A 20,673-nucleotide genomic window follows, 5' to 3' on the forward strand; every position below is an offset into this window, starting at 1 on the left:
TTCTCTGGAACTTTGGTTATCTATGTGACATTTGAGACTCAGAGCTAGAATTCTGCAGCTGTGAAAGTCAGCATTATGCCATACAAGAACTCTTCAAAAAGCTGAAAAAGAAGGGTGGGCAATGGTGGCTCAGTGACAGAATTCTTGCCTGCCATGCTGGAGACCTGGGTTTGATTCCCAGAGCATGCCTATGTCAAAAAAAAAAAAAAAAGAAAAAGAAAAAGAAATTGGACTTCAATTAGAGATATGAGTGAGGCTGATATAGTTAGGAATAAGATATATCAAACTAAAGGCTAAAGGATGATAGTGACTGTGTTTTAACACTTCAACTTCTGGGTAAAACAAAAGTAAAAGATATTTATTTGGTGCAAAATTTATATTTTCTGTAGCATACTAATTCAACTTGCATAGTCAGCTTATTCAGACACCCAAATTAAATGGGACCTTGAATAAGGAGTTAGAACCTATTGGTTTGTACAGTTCGTCTGATGCCCTGATACATCCTGGAGTAATGTGGGCTGAAAATAAAGTATTTGTGAAATGTCCTTGAGGGACTGGGTAAAACAAAAGTGGAAATATTAAGCTTCCTCAGCTTGGAAATTGGAAATCCCTGATATTTTTTTCAAGCATTGGGAACTACCAATTTGACAGGCCAATCCCTTGATCTTGGGGCTTGCTCTTATGAAACCTACTCCTGCAAAGGTAAAACTGAGCCTACTTATAACTGTGCTAAGAATCATCCCCAGAGAACGTATTTGTTGTTCAGATGTGGCTTCTCTCTTTAAGACAAGCTTGCAGGAAAACTCATGCCTTCACTCCGACCTAGGACATGAACTCCCAGGGATGTAAATCTAGCTGACAATGTGTAATATGACTCCTGGGGATGAACTTGGACCTGGCACCATGGGACTGAGAAAGCCTTCCTGACCAAAATGGGGAAATGATATAAAACAAAATAAAGTAAAAAAAAAGAAGAGAAATGCAGAGAAAGAATTAAAGATATCAGGGAAGTATTGAATGAATATTATCAGAGTCTAAGTGAAGAGACAGAAATTTTTACAAGAACAAAACAGAAGTTCCGGAGTTGAAAGCAGCAATAATTGAAATGAACGATGCCCAGGAGGATTTTAAGAGCAGATTGTAACTGGCAGAAGAAAGAATCAACGAACTTGAAGACAAGACATATGAAATGAGTCAGGCTGAACAGCAGATAAAAAAAAACACATTAAAAACAAAAATAGCCTAAAACAGATACAAAACACTGTCATGTGCACCACAACACATGCGTGGGAGTCCCAGAAGGATAAGAAAGAAGGAAAGAAAGGGGCAGAGGGAATATTCAAAGTCTACAATGAGAGAAGACTTCCCAAACTTAGCAAAAGCCATGAATTTGCACATCTAAGAAGCTCAGAGAACACCAGACAGGATAAACATGAACAAAAATACATCTATCTCATCATATTTTGATTACACTGTCAAATGTAAAGGGCAAAGAGAAAATTCTGAAAGAGGAAAAAACAATGTGTTATATGCAAGGGAGTCCCAATTAAATTCCATGCTTATATCTCATCAGAAACCATGGAGGCAAGAAGGCAGTGGATTGAAATACCTGAAGTTCTGAAGGAAAACAACTGCCAGTCAAGAATTTTATATGTGGTAAAACTTTCAGAAATGAGGGAGATATTAGACATTTTCAAATAAACCAAAGCTGAAGAAGAGTGTCACAATTAGGCTGGTATCATAAGCAATTCTAAAGGAAGTTCTTCAGACTGAAGAGAAATGACACTGGAAGTGATACAAAACAGCATAAGAAATAAAGACTTGCAGTAAAAGTAACCATTTAGGTAATTGCAAATTCCAACATATTATATTATATTGTTTGGTATGTAATTTCAATTCTTAGTTCCTATAGGTCCTAAAATGCAAAAGCATGAAAAATAATGATAAATCTAGGTTTTTGGAATACAATGTGCAAAGATAAATGATGACAATTACAAAAAAAAAAAATGGTGAGGGGACAGAGAAGTATAGGAAAAGCATATGTCCATGTTAACGAAGTTAAGTTCATATCAAACCAAATGTGACTGTTACATATTTAGGATGTTTTAATCACCTAGTAACTACAAGAAAAATAGTTGAAAAATATATCCAGGAGAAAAAGAGAAGGCATTCACTATGGTACAATGCAAATATATATTTATATGTATATAAATGTAAGCTCTAACAGAAGTGAGGATCAAGAAGGGTATGAGACTTACAAAGGCAAAGTGGCAGAAGAAAATCCTGTATTGGCAATTGTGACTTTAAGTGAAAATTGAGTAAACTCTTCAGTCAGAAGACATAAAATGGCAGAATGAATTAAAAAGCATGACCCAACTATATGCTGTCTGCAAGAGATTCACCTTAAAGTTAAAGACACAAATAAGTTGAGTGTGAAATGATGGAAAAATACATACCATGCAGGTAGTAACTATAGGAGAGCTGGGTGGCTATACCAATAGTGAAAAAAAAAATTCTTAAATCAAAAACAGTTGCAATCCAAAAGATGGTCATTATAAACTTATATGGGAGCAATTCAACAGGAAGATGTAATAATTATAATTATTCACCTAACAGCAGAGCCCCACCTTATATGAAGCAAATACTGACAAATTTGAAGGAGAAAATTGATGTTATACATTAATAGTAGGGAGATTTAAGACACCACTTTCAATAATGGGAAAACCATCTAGTCAGAAAATCAATAAGGAGGTTTAGGATATGAATAATGCACTAATCCAATTAGACATATGTAGAACACTGAAGCTATGAAAACAGAATGCACATCCTTATCTAGTGCACCTCAATCATTCTCCAGGATAAACTGTATGTTGGGTCACAAAATAAATCTCAATAAATACAAAAATACTGGAAGCACAAAGGGTATATTCTCCAATCACAATAGAATGAAGCTGACACTCAATAACAAAAGGAAGAAATGGAAAATTCACAATTAAATGGAAATTAAGCTGCATAATCTTAAACACCCAGTGAGTTAAAAAGGAAATCAGAAGAGAAATTAGGAAATTTATTGAGGCAAATGGAAATGAAACTATAATGTAACAAAACCTTAAGGCACAGCAAATCATGCTGAGAGGAAACTTATTACATTAAAATATTACATTACATTACATTACATTAAAAGAAGAAAAAGGAGAAGAAGAAGAGGAGGAGGAGAAGAAGGAGGAAAAGGATGAAGATGAAGAAGGAGGAGGAAGAGGAGGAGGAGAAAGAAGAAAGACTTCAAATCAGAGACCTCATTGCAAAACTGAAAGATGAGAAAATAAGAGCAAAGTAAAGCCAAAGTGAACAGAATGAAGGAAATGACACAGATTAAAACAGAGATGGATACAATAGAAAAAAAATAGAGAGAATTAAGAAAACAAAATTTGGTTCCATGGAAAGGACAATAAAATCTATAAACCTTCAACTAGACTGACAAAGAAGAAAGAGATATACACAAATTTAAAAAAATCAGAAATATAAAGGGAACTTTACTATTGACCCTTCTGAAATAAAAGAAGACACCATGAACAACGGTATGCCAATATATTAGACAACCTAGACGGAAAGTACAAATTCTTCGAAAGACCCAGACTACCTGCATTGACTCAAGAAGAACTAGAAGATCTCAACAAACCAATACCAGGAAAGAGTTTCAATCTATAATCAAAAATCTCCAAACAGAGTAAAACCCACATGTTTTCACAGGTGAATATTACCTCATATTCTAAGAAAACTTAGTTACAATTCAGTTCAAACTCATTCATATCACTGAAGAGGAGGGAACACTAACAAACTCATAGATTCTATGAGACCAACATCACCCTCACAACAAAGCCAGATAAAGACACCAAGGGCAAAGAAAATTACAGAGCAATATCTCAAATGAATATAGATATAAAAACCCTCAATAAAATACTAATAAACCAAATCCAATAGCATATTAAACAAATCATACATCATCATCAAGTGAGATTTATCCCTGATATGCAAGGTTGGTTCGATATAAGAAAATAAACTAATGTAATGTACTACATTAATAGAATGAATGAAAAAAGATCATATCAGTTGGTGTAGAGGAGCATTTAACAAAATACAGCATCCTTTCTTGACCAAAACACATAGAACACCAACAATAGAAGGAAACTTCTTCAGCATGATTAAGGGTGTATATATAAAGCTAATAGGTAACATCCTACTTGATAGTGAAAGACTGAAAGCTTTTCCTGTGAAATCAAGAACAAGACAATAATGCCCACTGTCACCACTTTATTCATCATTGTACTGGAAATTTTTTCCAGAGCAATTAAACAAGAAAAGTAAATAAAAGGCATCAAAACTGGAAAGGAAAAAGTAAAACTTTCCCCACTTGCAAATGATATGATCCCATATGCAGAAAAATGGTGGAGAATCCACAACAGAGCTCCTAGACCTAATAAATTAATTCAGCAAAGTTGCAGAGTACAAGCTCTACACCTCCAAATCAGTAGTGTTTCTATACACTATCAATGAACAATTGGAAGAATAAATCAAGAAAAAGTCCCACCACAATAACAACTAAAAGAATCAAATGTTTCTAAACAAATTTAACCAAAAGAACTTGAGCACAGAAAAAGGAAAAGCCATGCATCAAATTTTTATAGAATGGTAAGGGGCCTTTAATAATTAAAGCCATCTTGAAAAAGAAGAATGAAATTGGAGGATCCACTCTTTCCGATCTTAAAACTTATTACAAAGTCACATTAATCAAAACAGTATGGTTCTAGCACACGGGCAGACATATAGACACATGGAATAGAATTGAGAACTCAGAAATCAATATTCACATTCATGGCCAACTGACAAGATGACAGAGACCACTTTAATGAGGAAAGAATAGTCTCTTTAACAAATGTTGTGGTATAAACCAGAACTCCATTTGTAAAACAAACAAACAAACAAAAAAGAACTTCTACTTCACACCAGATACAAAAATCAACTTAAAATGGATCAAAGACTTTAATCTAAGACCAAGAATTATCAAACTCCTAGAGGAAAACCGAGGGAAGCATCTCGGGAATGTGTTAGGGAATGCTTTCTTAGAATTTGCATCCAAACACAAGCACATTAAAAAAAAAAAAAAGGAACATATAAATGGGACCTCATCAAATTAAAAACCTTTTTTCCTCAAAGGAACTCATCATAAAAGCAGCATGAGGGCGGGCCATGGTAGCTCAGTAGGTAGAGTTCTCACCTGACATGCTGGAGACCCGAGTTGGATTCCCAGTGTGTGCCCAGGCAAAAAAAAAAGTAACACGATAACCTACAAAAATAGGAGGCAAAAATTGAAATCCACATATCCAGTAAAAGATTAATAACCAGAATGTATAAATAAAACCTTGAAATTCACCACAAAAAGGCTATTTGACATCTCTCCAAAGAAGATATACAAATGGTCAAAAATCAGATAAACAATGCTCAACATCATTAGCTGTCAGGGAAATTCCAATCAAAACCCCAATGAAATACCATTTCACACCCATTAGTATAGTTGCTATTAAAAACAAACAAACAAACAGAAAATAACATGTTGGAGAAGTTATGGAGAAGTATGAACACTTATTCATTACTGGTGGGATTATAAAATGGTGTAGCTGCTGTGAAATATGTTTTGGTGGCTGCTCAGAGGGTAAGTATGCAACTGTATGTGATTGGGCATTGCCACTTCTGGGTGGGTGCCTGTGATAATTGGAGATGGGACTCAAATGGATATTTGTGTACCAATGTTCATTGCACCATTATTCACAATTGCCAAAAAAGAACGCAACCCAAGTGTTCATCAAGCAATAAATGGATAAACAAAGTGTGGTATAGACATGCAATGGACTGTTTGGTCATAAAATAGAATGAAATCCTGATACATGCAGCAACATGTATGAGCCTTGAAGACATCGTGTTCAGAGAGGTGGCTCAGACACAGAAGGACATATATTGTTTGATCTCACTGCTTTGAAATAATTAGAATAGGCAAACTCATTTAGTCAGAATATAGAGTGTAGGTTTTCAGGAGATAAGGTGGGAATTGGGAATGGGAAGTTAAGGCCTAAAATGTACAGGGTTCCTATTTGGAATGTTGAAAGAGTTTTGGTAACGAATGTTGCTAATGGTAGTAGAAATCAGTGAACATAATTAACAGCACTGAAATATATATCTGAATATGATTAAAAGATGAGATTTTAGCTTGTGTGCAGGGTAACAGAACAAAAACTTTTTGAAAAGTCTCGAACTATACAAATAATGACCCTCAAGTTACGCCATGGACTATAGTTAATAGTATAATTATAAAAATGTGCTATCATCAATTGCAACAAAAGTTACACACCAGTGCAAGGTATTGGTTGTAGGGTGGTAATCAGAATCTTGTGTTTTATTGATGATTGTTTTATAAACCACAACTTCTCTAATACAAAAACAGTAATTTCTGTTATGTTTATGTAGCTTTAAAGGGATGCAATTTGGCAAGACTTGTCTATCATGATAGTGGCAAGGGCTGTCATTGTACAACAACTGCATTGAAACAGCAGAAAGCAAGTATTTTACCCATTGCTTTGTATGCAAGCTACATGTGTAACGCAAGGTTATGTAAGTGTCCTTTCTGGCTTCTAAAAATTGTTTCTAAAGTAGTTTCTTAATCTGCTATCCTAGTGCTTTTGGCACAGAACTAAACCAGCATTACAAGGAAGTTTTAATCAATAATCAATATTAGTTTAAATAAAATCTACCAAGAATTTGTTGTATATACATAATAGATTACATTTTTAAATAAAATAATTATTATTTCTTTTTTACACATTTTATATTTCCAAAATATAATTTACCAGTGAGATATGCCAGCAAAATTTTAAAATAATGATTGAAAAGCAAATTGCCTAGAAAGTTAGAAGTTATTTAATAAATGAAAACCCACAAAGGAAATTGAAAGCATATTCAACCCAGAAAAAAATAATATTAATCTAGGTTAAAGTTTTCCATCTTGTAATATGAAATGATTATAATGATGTCCATTTTAATGTGGTAGGATTAATAATAAGATTCTTACAACCCTCAGGATAAAAGACCCAATGTTTTAATTAATTTTTAAAAGAAAATATATTTATTCAGAGTTTATGTGTTTCTAGCTGATGGATATGGTGACATTTTATAAAAATCAAAATGAAATATTATGCAATAAGCAAAATTCTACAGGCAAAATATATAACAAAATCACAAAACAGCTATTCATTCCAGGTTCAAAGGTTGAAAAAATAAAAGGGGAAAGTGTGTCTGAATTTTGGTTGCCAGATCAGTAACTTGTAAACATTTTTCTATTTCTATAATAATTATGAATATATTTGCTATAGAGTAGTATATTTGCCCATTTAATTTTTATTAAAAATCCCTTGAATTATTGTTAAAACCAGTAAACCAGTTCATTTGAACCCCCTCCTAAACTTCTTACTTGAAGAAACAGCAAAAACAACAACAAAACCTACTAGTAGCTACTTCTGGGAAAACTCAAGTTTTCTTTCTTTTGAAATGTATTTTTTACAAGTTCTACTAGGACTTGTGAAGTGGTTCTCATTTGAACTATTTTTTTTTTTTATCCTTTGATATAAGTACCTGGAGAAAGAACTTTGAAAAATGATTTTAAAAATAGATTTTCCCAAAGATTTGATATTTTAAAATATTCCCAATACTCATAAGACTTTAAAGTTTAACTCCAAGATGCAGTGCAATTTACTACTTTCATAATTGTCTTCAACTATTGAGATACTGAATACAAATAAGGAGTCTGATACTCTCCTTTTGAGCCTTTTCTCCTCCATTCTTAAACTTCATCCACTATCATGCATTACATTTAATTATTTCTTTAGTTCATCTCTCTCTTTTTTTTAATTGTGGAGACATATGTACAACATAAATCTTCCCATCTCAACCTCTCCCAAGCCATACCATTCAGTGGAGTAATCACACTAACAATGCTGCAGTACCCTCTCCATCCCCCTTTAATAGAACTTTCCTTTAACCCCAAAGAGAAAACCTGCATTCATTGGCATTAACTGTTTTCCACTCTGGTAATCTGTACTTCAGTTTCCATCTCTATGAGTTTACATGTTTTCTGTTATTTTCTTTGTGGCAACCATGGGGCTGAAATTTAATATCCTAAATTTATAACAATGTCATTTACTTTGATACCAACTTAACTTTGATACACACAAACTGTATTCCTATATCATCTGTACCCCCTCCCTTTATATAGTTCTTATTAAAATTATATATGTTTACATTATGAGGTCAAAATCATTGATTTATCAATACAGTTTATGCATTTGCCTTTTAGATCTTAAAGGAAGTAAAAAGTTGTTTCAAATTTGTATATGTGTGTGTATATATATATATTTATATATATACATATAACTGGTATTTGAATTTACCCAATTAATTATCTTTACCAGAGATCTTTATTTCATTATGTGGCTTCAGTCAGTTGTCTAATATGCTCTTCCCTTTCAATCTTCAGAACTCCCTTCAGAAATTCTAGCAGGGTTGGTCAACTGGTGATGAAGTCCCTCAGCTTTTGCTTATCTGGGGATGTCTTTTTGCTCTCTCTCTCTCTCTTTCTCACTCTCTCTCAAGGCTTTCAGAATTTCCTGTTAATCTTTGGCATTCCACAGTTTGATTAAAACATGGCACAGTGTGAGTCTACTTGGGCTTATCCTTTATGGAATTTCTTGAACATTTTGGATGCATATATTCACATCTTTCACTATATTTGAGAAGTTTTCAGCCATTATTTTTTCAAATATGCCTTCTGTCCCTTTCACTCTTTCTTCTCCTTTGGGGTTCTCACAATGTGTAATATGTACTTTATACTCTCGAGCGTGTCATAAAGGTCCCTCAAGCTCTGTTCACCTTTCTTCCTTTTTCCTTCTTTATATTTTTTGGATTCAATGTTTTTAATAGTCTTTTCTTGAAGTTAATATGGTACATTGTATGGCATGTTGTAAACATACACCAATGTGTTAATAAAGGAAAAAAGTTATATAATCTTTCAATTCATTAGTAAGGCATTTTGCAAACTATGTCTTCAAACTACTGCTTTAAATTTATTTTAGAAGTGAATTAATTGCACTAAAATTTAAACATGTCTAGAATGTTTTTGAGAGTATTGATGTCAATATATGAAAATAAATAACATTAAAGATATCACTAGTTTTATATTAATCATAAAAAAGATTTTCTATATGACTTCTATTTTTCATACTCTGATTTCAACTGAGCTTATTCCTAGTATTTTATCAAGAATTATATCTTCTCTATGTATAATAGAAAAAAGCTAAATTTAAGCCACAGCTATCCTTTTAGAATGCACTAAACATCTAACTGATTAATCAGCATGTAATTTTTTTACACTAACTATAATAAAGATATGAACTGTTTGCCTTATGAAAGAAAAAAAACAAAAACAAAAAAGATACAAAGGAAAAAGGAAATGTGCAAATCTAGCCCATTTTTTCCCTCAGCACACACAACCATGCAAACACACACGCATTCATAGAAGTAAAATTGTTTCAGTTTATACCACAAAGAAAATATGGAGAACGATTTACTCTGCTAAATATGGGCCAATATGGGGAACTACTTGACATTAGTTTTCCACTTTTCACTTATCTGCTTAGTAGTGGTAAATATGCCAACTATGTTTTATCAAATCCTTTATATTTTTATAGATTCCCATGCAAAAGAAAATGACAGTCAGTAGCAGACAATATTTAAAACTGCCCAAAATACTGGGGTTCTGGTTAACTTATGTATTTGCCTAACTAAAGGTTAGTTAGAAACAAATTGTAATTATTGTTTCTTTACTAAAGACAACAAGAATAACGTTTTCTCTAGAATTACACCCCTTTTATGTGTAAGTTAAAAACTAAACTTACAATGATTTTCTCTTTGGAATTTTAGCATCACTATCAAAACTGAATTTGCATTAACTATGAGAAAATAAAAAGGAAAAGAAACAAAAATATACTAGTTAAATAATTGGAGTTTGTGGAAGGTGAAGTGCAAATCCACACTCAGGGCACTGCAGCTGTTTCCCACCTTTGAAATGAAACTGGGAGAGTCAACAGCCTCCAAGTGATAAAGTGATAAAGGTTGCAGGTTTCTCTAGGTACCTATTTCTTTTTTGTTGCTGTTGTATGCTCTAGACAGGGGTCACACTTCATTTTTTTTCCATGTGAGTATTCTGTCATTGCAGCACCAATTGTTTGTTTGTTTTTTCTTTCTTTTGTTGGCTTGTTTGTTTGTTATTGGGAAGTACATAGGCCAGGAATAAAACCCAGGTCTCCTGCATGGCAAGGCACTTATTTTTATACACAACTTGCTAGCACTGGCTGAGGACACAGTCATCCTAGACCTTCTCCTGTCCCTCTAATCCAGGCTGCATATGGGGCCAGAGCCAATATTCTACATGCAGATGTCATATAAGGAAAACGAGCTCAGGTTTCTGGTCAACCAAGATAAGACTTTCCAGGTGCCCCTCTTCCACAGAACTTGTGAGCAACTAACAAGAACAGGTAGAGCCATCTTCTTCCAGACTCCAGAGAAGGGCTGCAGTCATAGGGTGCCTGCAGAATCAAGGAAACCTAACATGCAAGGCCACCCCAAGCCCTCACTGTGGAAACTGGAGCTATCCTGTGTCCCCTCAGGGTTCCTGACTCTGTTTTGGAGGGGCAGAATAATCCATAGGTGCATATTATGGTGACTGTGCTTTGGCAACCATCACACTGTCTGGGGTAGCAGCCTGAAAGACTGAGCCAGGAAATACACTTCAGGTCACCCTCCCAAAACCTGGCCTGAAGGCAGAAGTAACTTTAGACAGAGAAAGCAGTGTAAGAAAGAATTAACTCAAGGTGGCCTGGGGCAAAGGATTCCCAGCATCAAGACAGACAACAGAACTCCCAGGAGGGGTAAGTTTGTTGTACTTGGAATAGAAGGAATGCAGGAATGTCTAGATTCTTGTAAAAGGGAACTCTTAAGGCTGCAAACCAGCACAAGCCCAGAACAAGGCACAGGTACAAGAAGACCCAGAGAAACATGCACTTTTCATCCTTTGGGTTGACCTTCTTGATGGGTAGGCTAAACTTTGAGAAAAGCACCAACCAACAGAGTCCATTTACAAAGATTATGAAAGATACTCTTTGCACTTGCTGTGTTTGTTTTTATTAGCTTCTGGCAATCAAGGGAATCTCTGTCATGCCACAAGTTGTATACAGACTTAAAGGGTAGAGGCTCAGAACTAAATCCCACAAAGACTTTAAATATTGAATGTTCAGTATACAATAAAAGATGACAATACAAATAATGTAAAAGGATGGCCAGTCCAGGAACATACAAAAAAAAAATCAACAAAGAAGACCACTTTCTAGAAAATGTTCTAGACCACATTCTAGACCACATCCTGGAAAAAGGATTTAGAAAAAAAAAAAAATCTTTAATATGCTGAAGGAGATAAAGGAAAATAGAAACGAAGAACTAAAGATATCAGGAAATAATGTATGACCAATATGAGAATCTCAAAAAAGGGGAAGTAATTATAGAAAGAAACCAAACAGAAATGCTGGAACTGAAGAGTACAATAACTAAAATGGAAAATTTCCAAAAGTTTTCACAGCAAATGGAGATAACAGGAGAAAGAAACAATGAGCTCAAAGACAAGACAATTAAAATGATCCAGACTGAGAAGCAGAAAGAAAAACAAATTGAAAAAGGCAAAGAGAGCCTAAGAGACATGTGGGACACCATCAAGTCAATATATATATGATGGGAATCCCAGAAGGTGAAGAGAGAGAGAAAGAAGCAGAAGGAATATTCAAAGACATAATGGCCTGCTAAATTTAATGAAAGACATGAATTTGCACATTCAAGAATCACAATGCACAGCAAACAGTATAAACTCAAAGACAGCCACACCCAGACAGAGTTGTCAAACTGTCACACGCCAAGGACAAGGGAAGAGTTCTGAAAGGTGCAGGAGAAAAGAAATGTGTTATGTACAAGGAGACTCCAATTAGATTGAGTGCTGATTTCTCATAAGAAAATTATGGAGCCAAGAAGGCAGTGGTATAAAATATTTAAAGAAGTGAAAGAAAACTACAAACAATGAACTTTATACTTGGTGAGGTGATCTTTCAAAAATGAAGGAGAAATTGGGACTTTCCCAGGTAAGAGCTAATGGATTTCATTACCAGTAGACCTGCCCTACAAACAATGCAAAAGGAAGTTCTTCAGACTGAAAGGAAAGGACACTAGACAATGGATCAAAAGTGGCAAAAAGAAATAAAATTCTTCAGCAAATATAATCATATGGATAATTGTAAATGCTAATATTACTGTATTTTGTGATATGTGATTCCATGTTTTACTTTTTACAGCTTCTAAAATGCAAACAGCAAGAAAAAACTGAGGACAAATATATGGATTTGGACATAAAATGTATAAAAGTACAATTTCTAACAAGTACCTCCAAAAAATTGGGGGATGGAGGGACATAGGAATGTTGTATGTGTATGCCATTGAAGTTAAATTGCCATAAAATCAAACTGTATTGTTATAGATGCAGGATGTTGACTTTAAGCCCTATTTTACCAAGAAAGAAAATATGTGAAAAATATGTACAGAGGAAATGAGAAGGAACACAAAATGGCACAATAACAAAAATCAAATAAATACAAAAATATATATTAATGGGAGAATTGAGGGACAAAAATTTTATAAGACTTACAAACACCAAGTAACAAATTGCAGGAAAATTTCCCATAATATCAATACTTATTTTAAATGAGAATGGATTAAACACTCCAGTCTAGAGGAAAGGATTGACAAAATGTATAGAAAATCATGACCCTATTAATTGTTGCTTATGAGACACTCACCTTAAATTCAAAGAAGTAAGCACCTCTTTTCTTCAAGACCTATAACTAGACTAATGTCCCAACAGGCACCAAAGGTGAGGTACAAAGTGTGACCCATGAGGATGTGTGCCATACTCCAAAAGAACTGCATGAGTTTTCCAATCTATTTAGACAGAAATCAGAGGAATATGTGTCAGAATGGATATTAAGGGTGTGGGATAATGGTGGAAAGATTATGAAGTTAGGTCAAGCTGAATTTATTAACACAGAACCACTAAGCAGAGATTCTGCATTCAATGTTGTAGACTGAGCAGTTAGAAACAATGTGTTTGGATAATTGGCTGAAACATGGATCAAAAGGTGGCTGATATTACCTGAAGTCAAAGTGCCAGAACTGCCCTAGTTTATTTTAGATGAGAAGATAGAGAGGCTTAGAGAGATTGGAATGTTAGAGTGGATTTATCATGGAAGATATTCTCACACACCCCAGGAATGTCCAGAGGACATTGAGAAATAAATTTGTGAGATAGCTCCACAATCCTGAAGAACTCTGTAGTCACTCTTCTCTGTAGGTGATATCGGATATTACTGTGGGAATTGTTGTCACAGAACTGGAATCCTTAAACACAAGTTGGCAGAAACCATGTGATGACAGTTAATCAAAATAGACAAGGTGGGTATTGCCAGGATGGTTTGAAAGGATGGTTTGAAAGGATGTATGTACCCTAGAAAAACCATGTTTTAATCCTAATCCCATTTTGTAAAGGCAGCCGTTTCTTCTAATCCCCATTCAGTATTGTATGTTTGAAATTGTAATTAGATCATCTCCCTGGAGACGTGATTTAATCAAAAGTGCTTGCTAAACTGGATTAGGAAGAGGCTTGTCTCCCCCCATTTGGGTGGGTCTTGATTAGTTTCTGAAGTCCTACAGAAGAGGAAACATTTTGGAGAATGAAAGAGATTCAGAGAGAGCAAAGCAGAATGACATAGCCATGAGAAGCAGAGTCCATCAAGCAGCAACCTTTAATTGGAACATTTTCTCTCCCTTAGAACAGTAAACCAGCAACTCATTAAATCTCCCCTTTAAAAGCCATTCCTTTTCTGGTACATTGCATTCCAGCAGCTAGCAGACCAGAACAGTTTTTGGTACCAGGAGTGGGATGGTGCTGTGGTTTGCAAATACCAATCATGTTGGAATGGCTTTTTAAATGGATAAGGGGAAGAATCTGGAGTTGTGAGAAGCTTGATAGAGAAGCCCTAGAAGGCTTTTAAGAGACTGTTGACAGAAATGTGGGCTCTAAAGACACTTCTGATAAAGCCTTAGACAGCAATGAGGCGTGTACTATTACATACTCGAAAGAAGATGAGCTTTGTTTTAAAATGGCAGATAATCTGGCACAATTGAATAGTGGCTTTGGCCAGAAGACTGATTTTAAAAGCCATGAACTTGGATATTCAGCAGAAGAAATCTCTAAATTAAATGTGGAAAGTGCAGCCTGATTTCTCCTCACAGCTTATAGTGAAATGCGACAGGGAAAAGATAAGCTTAGAACTGAACCCTTGGGTAAAAAGAAACCAGAAGTTGATGTTCTGGAGAATTCTGGGCTTCCTGGAAGGAAGCCTCCAGAGAACAGTGCCCCATGTGAGGACTTGACCAAATGTCGAACCAGTCAGCCATTTCAGAGAAAGCCAGGATAGGCCATGGAGTTATCCAGGAAGGGTTTGTAAAACTCCTCATGTCTGATGGGCCTGATCCAAAGTTACTGCATAGAAAGCCAATGAGAGTGCTGTGGGACCTGTATAAACAGAGCTGCTGCCAGTCTGGACTGTTGGATTCAGAGATGGGGCACATCAGAGGGAAAATAACTTCAGAGGCAAAATCATGGAGGCTGAAGTCTGAAGTCAAGAAGTCTTGGGCCAGGAGCCTGTGGAGAGGATGAGTTTGCCCCGAAGGCAGAGGATGGGCCTACCAGATATCACACCATTCCCCAAGGTGATCCACCTGCTTCCTTGTGGCAGTTTGATTACATTAGACCACTTCCATCATGGAAGGGGCAGCAATTTGTTCTAACTGGAATAGAACATCCTCTGGTTATTGGTTCGCCTTCCCTGGATGCAATGCTTCTGCAAAACTACCATCTGTTGACTTATGGAATACCTTATTCACTGTCACGTTATTCCACACAGTATTGCTTCTGATCAAGGAACCCACTTTACAGCAAAAGAAGTGTGGGAATAGGCACAGGCTCATGGATTTTTGTGGTCTAATCATGTTTCCCATCATCCAGAGGCAAGTGGGTTGATAGAACTGTGGGATGGAATTTTGGAGACATAATTACATTTCCACCTAGGTAGCAGTACCTTACAGGGCTGGGGCAGTGTTTTCCAGGAGGCTGTGTATGCTCTGAATCAGCTTCCACTGTGTGGTGATGCTTCTCTCATAACCAGGATTCACGGTGGTGGAAATGGAAGTAGCACCACTCACTATCACCCCTGGTGATCCACTAGGAAAATTTTTCCTTCCTGTCCCTGAAACCTGAAGTTCTTCTGGTCTATAGGTCTTAGTTCCAAAAGGAGGCATTCTTTTTCCAGGAGACTCCACAGTGATTCCATTGAACTGGAAATTAAAACTGCTTCCTAGCTACTTTGGGCTTCTGATGCCTCTGAATCAACAGGCATGAAAGGGGATTACTGTTCTGTCTGGGGGATTGATCCTGACCATCAAGGGGAAACAGGTCTGCAACTACACAGTGGAGATACAGAAGAGTTTTCCTGGAATGCAGGAGACCCCCTAAGGTGACTCTTAGTACTGCCATGACCTACGATTCAAGTCAGTGGTAAACTGTAGCATCCCAATCCAGGAAGGACTATCAATGGCCCAGAAACTTCAGGAATGAAGGTTTGGGCCACCTCACCTGGCAAAGAACCATGGCCAGCTGAAATGCTTGCTGAGGATAAAGGGAACATGGAATGGGTGGTAGAAGGTAGTGATAAATATGAACTATGTCCAAGTGACCAGTTACAGAAATAAGAATTATGATTGTCTGAATATTTCCTCTCTGTTTTGTTATGAGTATGTTTGCATGAGTATGTTACATAAGGAAATATCTCGTTTTCATTTTATCTTATGACATAAGCCCAACTGGGCTAGTTTCTGTAATAAGTTTTCAGTTGCCTTTTTGCAGTTTGACAGGTTATTAGTTGCCAGTAAGATGTTCTGGATGCTTTTGTCTAAAATGAGCCAGATCCTGGCTTAAAGCCTCATCGAACAGGTTGGGAGAATTTTTGAAACCCTGCGGCAACCGAGTCCAGGTTAGTTGTCCAGAGAACCCCGCTCTGGGTCAGTTAATTCAAAAGCAAAGATGGGTTGACTTAGCATGGCCAGGGGAAGTGAAAAGAAGGTATCCTTTAAGTCCAGAAGAGTGTAGTACTGCTGGGTGGGAGGTAACAGGCTCAAGAGCGTATATGGGTTAGGCACAGTTGAGTGAATGGTTTTTATTTTGTACACTTCTCAGAGATCTTGCATTGGCTGGAAATCATTGGTCCCGGGTTTTTGGACCAGGAGAAGGGGGATGCTCCAGGCCAAATGACAGGGGACTAGAATACCTGTCTCCAGGAGTCTTTTGATATGGACTGCAATGCTTTTTTTAGCCTTATGCCTGGTATTTTTTTTTTTTTTTTAATTCCTGCAAATATGGGCCTGGGGCCGGCAGCGCCACCTCTGCAGTAAGTAAATACTTTTCCGATAAGGGTCAAGTGAGGAGGATTGCCGAGAGGTTTGTATTGAAGGAGAGCTTGGCCGAATCATTTTTGAAAGAGATGGTGGCTGGTAATTTCTGGAGAAGGTTTTTCCCCAAAAGGGGGTATGGACACTCTGGCATTATAAGAAATGAGTGGGTGACAGTTCCTTCCCCAAGGTTAGTGATTCTAGTCTTAGTCCATGGGTAACACTCTGTTTTTCCCGTTGCGGCCTGTATGGGGACTTTTTCCTTAGATGTGGGCCCTTCTGCCTGCTGGAGGACAGAGAAGGTCGCCCCAGTATCCACAAGAAATTTTATAGGCTTTGCCCCCGATTTCTAGGGTGACCTTGGCCTCACGGGGGCTCAACGGAATGGAGCCCTGGCCCCCTCAATTCGCCTCTTCAACTAGAATGGGGGCCGGTTTCAGTCCTTTTACCTTTTTGTTTTTCCTGTTCAGCCACTGCAGATACTAAAATTTTGGCTATTTTTTTAGACTGTGTGGTCCCAGGATTATCTCTGTTATTAAAAGTCTTTTGGACAGTCTCTGTCAGTTCAGACAGCACTTTACCCTTAAATCCTTCTAATTTCTGTAATTTTTTTCTTATATCTGGGGCTGACTGGGTGACAAATGCTATATTTACAGTTCACCCATTTTCGGGTGCCTCTGGATCTATAGGGGTGTACAAGCAGTATGCCTCCAGGAGGTGCTCAAGGAAAGCGCCTTTGAGATTCGTCCGGCTTTTGTACAGTTTCAGTTACCCGAGACATGTTGGTTGGCTTCTTGACCACCGCTTGTATTCCCCGGAGCACAGTCTGGCGATACCAATCGAGAGCCTCCTTACCTCTATCAGTGTTGGGGTCCCATCGGGGATGGGTGGAGGGGAACAGAGCCTCTAATCAGGTTGATTCAGTAGCCAGTTGTCCATCAGGTCCAAGAATTAACTTCCTCGCCTCTCTCCTGATTCTGACTCATTCCTCAGAGGTTAAGAGGGCCTGGTGGAGCTGTTGGCAATCATCCCAGGTGGGCTGGGGGATAAAAAAGACAGTCTCCAAGAGGCAGATGATCCCTTGCGACTTTTCAGAGAAAGAGGGATTCTGGTTGTTCCAATTATATAGATCACTAGAGGAAAAGGGGACATAGACCATGAAAGGTGGGCAGTCATCCCCCAGGGCAGGGCCAACCTGCCTCAAGGGTAAAATTGGGGCACCGGAAGAATCTGGTGATTGTGCAACAGAAGAAGTGTGGTAAGCAGAGCCACTTCTGGTATGGGGGGGACTGAAGGTCACCTCCCGGCTATTAGAGGGCCTGGTTGCCACCTCTTGGCCATTTTTCCCCTCTGGTCTTAGAGGGGGCAGAGAGGCTGTTGGGTATGGGGGAAGGTCCATCAAGAGCAGATCCTCTGGTGATCCTGTCAATACTGGGATCCCATTAGTCCTTTCTTTTTGAGAGGTGTTTATTAACAGGGCTGTTTTGGCTCGGGGGGGGGCGGTCTTTCTTTTTGGGACTCCAGGCAAGACCATAACCATTTGGGTTTTTCTGTTATAATTTCAATCCAAATTAGTATATAGGGGATTTGGTCAGGGTGGCCTGGATCGCCAAAAATCATCCTTTGGACTTTATAAGCTATAGATAGATCCGTGGTTCCCTCAGGAGGCCACCAAGAACCAAAAGTTGGCCACTCCCTTGAGCAGGATTTTTTTTAAGTTGAAGGTGTCGACAGGGACTCTGTAGTCTCCGGCCTTCCACTGAAAGTCCTGGAAATTTTTCAAAAAACATTGAAGGGGAGTACAGACAGACAAGCTTAACTGACTCATGGCAATTATGACAAGAATGACACAGAATGTGACAAGACCAACAGATGAGAGAAGGGACAAACTAAACCAAGACACACAAAAGCCTTATCCTTAATTGATTCCTAACCAGAAGCCCTGGGCAACGTCTTGCTCCGGGACCAGACCTTGGAAGTAATGCTGCGTCCAGCTTTCCAAAGGTCCTCACTGTATCCAATAACAGACCTGTACTCACCGGTGAGGTTTCCAGAAACAGATGACTCCACCAGAACCAGACTTGGTATAATTTCAGAGGGCCCTGTAGAACCTGCCCTTGACTGGGGTGGAGGAACGTCTCTCTGAGGCCTTCCCCTAGGCTGGACCTCAGTTCCGGGGGCAATCCCCAGGACCTGTGGTCACCAGATGTCCCATTAGGGACGATCTCACTGGGGCCTCCAAATGTTGTGGGGCTCACCTAAAGAGAGACCACATAATTCAAAACTGCAAGCCAATTTGGAGTCTTTATTAGCCGGCCGGTGACTGCCTCAGAAACTTCCAAGAAGGAAGATTCAGAGAGCAGCACCTAGAGGTTTTCAAGGTGTGCTTATAAAGGCTAAAATCACGTTGTGGTTTTGCAGTTGCTAGCAAGCAAGTGTAACATAGAAGCAGAAAAATGCCGTTAGCTGTTGCCAAAGCACATCCCATTCTCTCAATTTCCTAACATTGGTTACTGTTTAACTCTTGGGGACATTCCTCCCCAATGTTTTGGGGACTTTCCCTGCTCAGACCTGATCGATTGCTCCTAGAGCTCCACAGTTGGCCTTCTTGAACCATGGTATCATTCCCCATATGCCTTAAATTGGGTACGTCTATGGACTTGTTTTAATTGGGACATTTTCTCGGCCTTGGAACTGTAAACTAGCAACTTATTGAATTCCCATTGTTAAAAGCCATTCTGTTTCTGGTATTTTGCATTCCGGCAGCTAGCAAACTAGAACAATGTTATAGTGTTTAAGTTATAGGTCCTGAAGTTTAAGAGTGAATGCTACTTAAGGACTTGGACCCTATTCTGGAGAGATGTAGTGCATTTATTGTTGTACATAGGACTACTGAGTATTGTTAGGTGAAGCATATGTCTGTTCTTGTGTTCTGTTTGGAATTTAAGTGTGTTTCAAGATGATGTGTATAGCTGCCAAGTTGACAAGGGGTGGACTCTGATGGTTAGGCTCTGGTGTCAATATGGCCAAATGATTAGGTCCAGTTACCTGGTCAGGCAAGCACTGGCCTGACTGTTGCTGCTAGGATATTTCGCGGCTGGCAGATAAACCAGAAAACAGTGTATTAAATCATGTCAGGTGATTGCTCTGTGGCTGATTACATCTGTGATCAACAAAGGCATATCTTCCACAATGAGAGAGCCCAATCAGTTGAAGCCTTTTAAGAAAGGAGAGAGACTTCCGTACACCAAGTACATGTGGGAAGAGCAGTTTCCCCCCCACAGGGTCTGTCAGGTAAAGCTGTTGGAATTGTCTAAAGTCAGGCCTGAAATCTATGAAATGCATAGATTTTTTTAATGTATAGATTTTTATCCAAGAGCTGAACTCCTCACTTACTTTTCAGAATTGTAGTCATCTTTTGTGACTTTATTAAAGATAGAACAAATGCAATGGAATGAATTATTTGTGATCATTTTATATTACTCTATACATTATAATTATTATTTTAATTACCATATTTTCTCCCAAGTTCTGGAGTCAAAAATATTTCATTTGACTTACACTCTTTGAAAGTACAGAATCTTCCTTAGACAGGTAACTTGTCAGTGTCATATCAACAAAGTGTTGAGCATTTGCCATGTTTCAGTTTAAAATCAGACTGGTGGATAGTTACATAAGTATAATTTCTTTGAGAGAATGGCTTAGGAAATATATAAATACCTATGAAATTACAATTTTCATTTTATTTATTGCATTTATATTCATTCAAAAACACGTGGCGTTTATTTCATCTTGTTCTGATAAATTAACATACTAAGAGGATCAGTTTATGAAAAGGTTGGGCCGTGTTTAGTCAATACATTTCACCCAGGGGTAATTTGTTCTTCATCATTAAAGAACAGTGAGGCCGTGGGCATTCTGTGTCTTTGTTTATTTCTGTGCTTATTTGTGGAGAGTCTCTCTATGGTTGAC

General features: G+C 37.6%; 1 pseudogene; it reads right to left on the reverse strand.

Annotated features, from left to right (window-relative positions):
* Positions 1 to 20,340, reverse strand: part of LOC143649080 (hepatoma-derived growth factor-related protein 3 pseudogene) — a 55,712-nt pseudogene extending 35,372 nt beyond the window's left edge.
* Positions 20,341 to 20,673: the final 333 nt, after the last annotated feature.

Source organism: Tamandua tetradactyla, chromosome 11 (assembly GCF_023851605.1).
Source record: "Tamandua tetradactyla isolate mTamTet1 chromosome 11, mTamTet1.pri, whole genome shotgun sequence".
Taxonomy (NCBI): Eukaryota; Metazoa; Chordata; class Mammalia; order Pilosa; family Myrmecophagidae; genus Tamandua; species Tamandua tetradactyla.